This window comes from Apium graveolens, chromosome 7 (genome assembly GCF_009905375.1).
Source record: "Apium graveolens cultivar Ventura chromosome 7, ASM990537v1, whole genome shotgun sequence".
NCBI lineage: Eukaryota > Viridiplantae > Streptophyta > Magnoliopsida > Apiales > Apiaceae > Apium > Apium graveolens.
The window spans coordinates 206,701,998-206,709,889 of record NC_133653.1 but is presented as its reverse complement, the minus strand read 5'-3'; positions in this window follow the sequence as shown (position 1 = coordinate 206,709,889).

Below are 7,892 nucleotides of genomic sequence, written 5' to 3'. Positions count from 1 at the left end.
CTGATCCTTCTATTATTTGAGGTGTAAAGAACAACTCTCTTTTTCTTACAATCAATATTTGCCCTATATCGAGATAACCAATCCATACCTAAAATAACATCAAAGTCTCCCAACTCGAAAGGTATTAAGTCAACAGGGAACATATACCCCGAAATCTCTAGGGAACAACTAGGACAAAATTGTTTTACAGGTATTTTATCTTTATTAGCCACTTCTATAGTTAAGGGTTCATCTAAGTCTTCTAGCATCAATTGCATCTTATTCGCACAATTGATAAATAAAAAAAATTTGGACGCTCCATAATCAAACAAAACGTTAACAGGTACGGAATTAAGAATAAGCGTACCTACAACCACATCAGAATCATGAACTGGAGACTTCTGGGTCATCTTAAAAGTCCTAGCTCTCGCAGTACTGGTTGCTGGTCCTTGAGACACACTCCTTCCCGCATTACCTTGAGTCACTGACTTGCAATTCCTAGCTATGTGTCCCACTTTGCCGCAACTAAAACAAGTAACTCCTTGAATCTCAGACTTACACTCCGTGGAATAGTGACCTTTCTGTCCACACTTAAAATAATTAACATTCTCTCGGCACTGTCCACTGTGCTTTTTCCCACACTGTTAGGTCCCAATGTGTTTGTAGAAGGGGGGGTTGAATACAAACAGTACCGAATAATCGAATTAAATGCGGAATAAAAAATGTGAAACAAAATTCAAGTTAAATAAGAATATTATTAAACTTGAAAGGTGTTACAACAACTGTATCGATTACAAGGAATTAATCTCAAATTAATTATCACAAATTTAGAATAAATTCGACATGAACTTTTTCTATTTTTGCAATAATTAGAATCAAATGCTAAACGCGATTTGAGATTAAGTTCTAGGGATTTTAATCCGCTAGATTGTTACACAAGAGCAAGATAAAGATTTCTAGTGGATTGGATTTAACTTTACAATCTAGAAATTTAATCTTGAAGTATGCAGATGAAAATATGAAATATTTCTTCTTGTTTTTCTTTTCTGCTTTGTTCTTGACTTCTGTGTTCTGGATTATTGAGTTGCTGCTTCTCTGCTTCTTTTTAATCAACAACCGAATAGAATTGAATTGGCATGACAATCCTATAGCTGGCAAGACTTTCGGTAGGACAATGGATTGAACTAGCAAGACAATCTGAATGAACTAGCATGACAATCAGAATGAACTAGCAAGACAATCTGAATGAACTAGCATGACAATCAGAATGAACTAGCAAGACAATCCTTCTCCTAGTGTAACTTTCGGTGAGACTATTGAAAATGGCCTAGCATGACAATCGGTATGACAATCCTGATTGTCATGCTAGTTCATTTTCAATTGTCTTGCTGATTTAATGCAGATTTTAATCCAATTTAAATTCTGAAAATTCCTAAAATTAATTCAGAATTAATTAATCAATTAATTCAATTAATAAATAAATTATTCTTCGCAGATATAATTTATTTTCTTAATTAAATTAGATGACTTAATTAATTAATAGAGAATTAATTCTAGTCTTCAACAGCACCCATCCTTCTGCAGATCTTCTGAAAATCACTGAAAATTATGAATCAATTCCACCACTTCAATGTTGACACTCGATGTACTGTCTGGTTCATGAGTGACTAACTTCCGTGATGTTTCTTCATGTCTTGACTTTGACACTTTGATTTTCTTCAGATTAAATCCTTGTAATTAATGATACTCTGACGAGATCTCTGTCACTCCACGATCTTGATTTATATCACTGAGGCATGATCAACTTCTTGAACTTCTTCCAGTGAATTAACTCCTCAAGTCTGTAGATGAACCTTGTTTCTGAATCCTTTGACAGATATTACTTTGCGAGATCTCTCTGACGGTCGATCCACTATTTACTTATTATATTCTTATTTGAGTTGAGTTGAATCCTCGAATATACAAATAGGCCTATGACATATGACTTACAATCTCCCCCTATTTGTTTGTTAGACAATAACACACAAATACCTAGAGGATAACTCAACTAACAAATAAGAAAAAGATATAAACAGAAATGCAAAGTAAATAGTAGAAAAGTTCTGGACTAGATTTAACATTTTCCAGATTCCAAGTAGATGTTCCTCTAGACTGAACATATCTTCAAGTAGTTCCATCTTCATTTGTACAACCACATTTCCTGTTGAGAAGCCCATATCTCTCTTGCTTCTCCCCCTATGAGAATCAACTGATTAAAGAAGATCACCTTCGTTTACCACCTCTCCCGTACAATAGGATCCGCAGATAAAAGCCAATGGTACTCCCCTTTTGAAAACAGCTTCTTCCCTTACTAGAAAATCACCTTGTGTTTACCACCTCTCCCGTACAATAGGATCCGTAGTTATAAACAACAATGGTGTGGTGTAGTGTACATTTTTAGGATCTTTTTCTTCCTCCCTACTATTTCTCCCCCTTAGTTGAGGAATCCTCCAAACTATTACTTAAGCTTTTATCTCCCCCTTAAAGAAGGAATGTATGCTGTCGTCTGAAGGAGTTCTCATATTTCACTTGGTTGGAAAAGAAATAACAAGTAGTTTCTCTTTCTTCCTCACTGTGAGTGTGTGATTCTGTTTAGTGTACCTCACATGTGTTTCACTCTTCTCTCCACTCGTGTTTACACTCATTCTCACAAGTGTATCACTCTTTTCTCCACTCATGTTTACACTCATTCTCACAAGTGTATCACTCTTCTCTCATAGCTCCATAATGAAGCTGTACCTGCAAGGAAAATCACCTTAGCCATCCTTAAGGAGGTCACAGGTGGTGCAATGGGAGTTCACAAATCCCCATCCTTGTTAAACTCGTCAGATGAATCTGAGTCATAATTTACAAGTTGCTAGTTTCCCTTTTAGGGTTCCAGATTTGAATTCTGGGAAGGTAAACAATGATCCAACAAATTTAGCATAAGGATCAAAGTTCCCTTCTAATGTCTGTGAAGACATTTCCTTGTGACTTATCAGGTAATATCTGAATCATTGTCAACAAGTTGCCGATCTGCGCCTATGTCAGATCCACTATCCGCAGATGCATCCAGGGGATTTAAGCCTGGGGAGGTAGACACTGACCACTGACATATGGCTTTTGGATCAGTATCCTCTCCTAACACCTGTAAAGGCAACTGGTCCACTAACGAACCTTGAACAATCAAATCTGACCTTAAAATGGTCGAAACTCTTGTTTCCGTCAACTCATCCTTTGTGTGTGTAACCTCTCCTTGTGCATCAAGAATTGTTTATGTTTGAAGTGGTGACACTACATCGGATACCTTGGCCGACAGGCAAAATTCAATAGACGCACCCTGTTGAGAGAATGAATCTAGTAACTGTTTTTGTGCCTTTTCAGCCATTACATCTTTTTGAGAAGATGTATGGGGGCTAGCAGTTGTCTCGATTTAAATACTACTCATCTATGTAGGAGACAGAGCTACTGGGTTGACTACAGAACCTTCCTTATGTGGTGCACTAGGCACTATCTCCCTCACGCTCATTCATACTACTTTTAGTGGTAAAAGAGTGTTGGTTGGTTCTGTTTTTGTGTTTGTCTTTACAGTCTGGGATAGACGTTGTGGGTTTTCAACCTCATGACTGTCAATGAAAGAAAGTCATTGGAGACTGAACCTGTATCATAGAACATATGGTAATAGAGAGAAAATGATTTACAATAGTGATTTCAAAAGATTTTACATGAAATAAGAAATCACTAATGTAGAAAGAAGTTTGATTTTGTTTTTCAATATGAATGAGTTTTTGATAAAACATTGATCACTTAGGGTAAAGTCTAAGTAATTCTCATTCATGCAAAAGCTTACAAATATCTGCAACATAATGTTAACAAGATGTCATTGACCGATACTTGTCAAGTACTTTAGATACTAATTATTATGTTGCATAATCAATATACCACTGCACTTATAAAACAATATGATTGTGCTTAGTGATAAGATAGTTATTAATATGACGACTCTACTTATTCATATAAAATTATAACTTCTGTTAGAGTGCCATACCATGTCCTTGACGATTGCTTGAGCAGTATAATAGTTCATACCAACCTGAAGTGAGATTGTGAAGAAGAAATTGCATGGTCCAATAGATCTGCAGCTGCAAAGTCCATGAACTGTGGTGCATTGACTTCCTCTTTTGACTTACCAACCAGGAGTACACTTGTACACATCTTACTAGAGTCCAATTCCAAGTGTAATGTGCAGCAGGTGCTTGATATGTCATAATATTCCCAAGTCTCGTCACTGGTGCTATATGTTGGATACTGCTTCCTGATAATAACCTAGCACAATATACAAAATTACAATGATAACATTCCCAGCTTGCAAACAGCCATATCCCTCAGATAAACCTTTGCTGTTATCTCCAAAGGTAACCATGGGGCCAGCTTTCTCAACCACATTTGATAGCAGGGCTCTATCTCCGGTCATATGTCTTGATGATCCACTATCAAGAATCCACACTACCGGTTATACTTGTTTAATGCCCTGCACTACAAATGGATTAGATCTTCTTCGGAACCCAAACTTGGTTGGGCCCGGCATACTTGTAGAACTGTCCTTTGTCAGGCAAAACAACATTTTTAATTTTAATTGTCTCAACTTTCTCAATGACTGAACATTTGACCTTGTAAACAGCCTTAACAAATTTCTGTTTAAGCTTAGGCACAAATGTCTCCTTTCTAGCCTTAGAAGGACTGGCAGTCTTAGACCTATCATGCTTCTTGTTATTCACATGCTGACGAGGAGTAGTCTTATCATTAGACACATGCTTACCATTAAAATAAGCATACATCATATTAAAAGCACAAGACATACAATTAGCAACACCACATGCTTTATGAGAGTGATTAACAGCAGGTAATTTATGCATGGTAGACATGGCATTATTGTTATCCAACTCATGTGTGTCTGAGTTAGTCTCAGTTGCTTTCACAACTTTGACTGGAACTTTCGACTCACTTGACTTGGAAACAATCTTCTCATAAGCATGATCCTCAGCACGTATTTCTTCTTGAATAACAGAAGAGGTCGCATCAAATGGTTCAGCAATTGATGCTTTATAGAGGGGTTCATCAACACCCTTAAGCACATGTGGTACTTCCCTCCCTTTAGCACAGACATGAGGAGGGGAGTTTATGCCTAATTCTCCAATAGCAGCATTGTAATCATATCCTATTCCAGATGTTTGATTAACAGCTTGCTTACTGTAGAACTCTTTAGCCTTCGAACAAGAATTGAAGTAGGCTCTAACCTTAGTCTCAAGACCGGTGATCTTGTCTTTGAGAATAGTTTCGAGTTTTCTATAACAGTCAACTCTATTCTCTAGAAAAGATACATGTTCTTTTAATTTGTCTTGATTAATATGCACAAGTCTTAATTCATTGACCACTTTCTCAAGGTCTGTGATCTTTAAACTTAACAGTTCATTATCACGACGTGCACAATCTAAGTTACCTCTTAGATGATAAACCATTTCAGCATCAGAAAGTTTTACCTCTATTCTTGACGATGAAGCTTTTCCATCAATAGCCATAAGAGCAAGATTTCCTTCATCTTCATCTTCACTGTCAGTATCATCCCAGCTTCTTCCCTTTGCCAGATAAGCCCTTTCAGAGTTCTTTCTTACTTGCTTTGGCTTCCTACATTCTGTGGCAAAGTGTCCCAACTCATTGTAGTTATAGCATCTAATGGTGCTTCGATCAACCATCCCTGTTTTGTACCCACCACTGCTGGTGTTAGAGGATGAAGATCCACCTTTCTGGAATTTGTTGTAGTTGGACTTGTACTTAAGCTTGGGATTCCTCCTGAATCTGACATGGGAGAATCTCTTGACAATTTGGGCCATTGATTCATCTTCCAATTGCTCCAGCTCTTCCAAGGAATAAAAATCATCACTTGATTGATTTGTAGTAGGAGGATCATATTCTGCTACTAACTCATTTTCCTCACCCTTGGAAAACTGTACCATTCTTTCTAACTGTTGAGATTGTTGTTGTTGTTGACCTTCAGCTACAAGTGCATTAGATGTGCTGACCATTCTATCCTTCCCGTAGACTTCCTTCTGTTGAATCTGCTCCAACTCATAGGTTTTTAACACTCCATAGAGCCTGTCCAAAGAAATCTCACTCAGATCTCTAGCTTCTCTAATGGCAGTGATTCTATGTTCAAGATGAGCTGGCAGTGTTAAAAGGAACTTTTTGTTGACCTCCCTGATTGAATAATACTTTCCATTGATGTTCAGGTTGTTGATCAACGCATTGTACCTCTCAAACACTTCAGTAATTCCTTCTCCTGGATTTGATTTAAAATATTCATACTCAGAGGTTAGGATCTCCAACTTGTTCTCCCTAACTTCCTCTGTGCCTTCATTAATCACCTCAATAGTTTCCCACATGTGTTTGGAATTTTTACAGTTCATCACATGTCTGTTCATCAAGGGATCAAGGGAATCAATTAATATTAATTGAAGACTGGCATCCAAGGAGGCTTCTTCCTTCTCAGCAGGAGTAAAATCTTCAGGCTCTTTTGGATAGGTTCTAGCTTCAGTAGTCACCACACCATCTATTATTACCTCTGGTTCAATAACCATCGGAGTTTTTATACCCTTCTTTAACAAGTTTGAATATTTGGGATTTGCAACTTGTAAAAATAATAGCATCTTCTTCTTCCACATGATATAATTCTCTTTATCAAATTGTGGAATTTTAACGGTTCCAACTTTATGTGAAGTCATTATGAATTTTTGAATAAATAAAAATTCAAGGAGTTGAAAAATCACAAAAGTCTAGGATCTTGATTTGTTCGTTAATCAGAAGGCTCTGATACCAATTGTTAGGTCCCAATGTGTTTGTAGAAGGGGGGGTTGAATACAAATAGTACCGAATAATCGAATTAAATGCGGAATAAAAAATGTGAAACAAAATTCAAGTTAAATAAGAATATTATTAAACTTGAAAGGTGTTACAACAACTGTATCGATTACAAGGAATTAATCTCAAATTAATTATCACAAATTTAGAATAAATTCGACATGAACTTTTTCTATTTTTGCAATAATTAGAATCAAATGCTAAACGCGATTTGAGATTAAGTTCTAGGGATTTTAATCCGCTAGATTGTTACACAAGAGCAAGATAAAGATTTCTAGTGGATTGAATTTAACTTTACAATCTAGAAATTTAATCTTGAAGTATGCAGATGAAAATATGAAATATTTCTTCTTGTTTTTCTTTTCTGCTTTGTTCTTGACTTCTGTGTTCTGGATTATTGAGTTGCTGCTTCTCTGCTTCTTTTTAATCAACAACCGAATAGAATTGAATTGGCATGACAATCCTATAGCTGGCAAGACTTTCGGTAGGACAATGGATTGAACTAGCAAGACAATCTGAATGAACTAGCATGACAATCAGAATGAACTAGCAAGACAATCTGAATGAACTAGCATGACAATCAGAATGAACTAGCAAGACAATCCTTCTCCTAGTGTAACTTTCGGTGAGACTATTGAAAATGGCCTAGCATGACAATCGGTATGACAATCCTGATTGTCATGCTAGTTCATTTTCAATTGTCTTGCTGATTTAATGCAGATTTTAATCCAATTTAAATTCTGAAAATTCCTAAAATTAATTCAGAATTAATTAATCAATTAATTCAATTAATAAATAAATTATTCTTCGCAGATATAATTTATTTTCTTAATTAAATTAGATGACTTAATTAATTAATAGAGAATTAATTCTAGTCTTCAACAGCACCCATCCTTCTGCAGATCTTCTGAAAATCACTGAAAATTATGAATCAATTCCACCACTTCAATGTTGACACTCGATGTACTGTCTGGTTCATG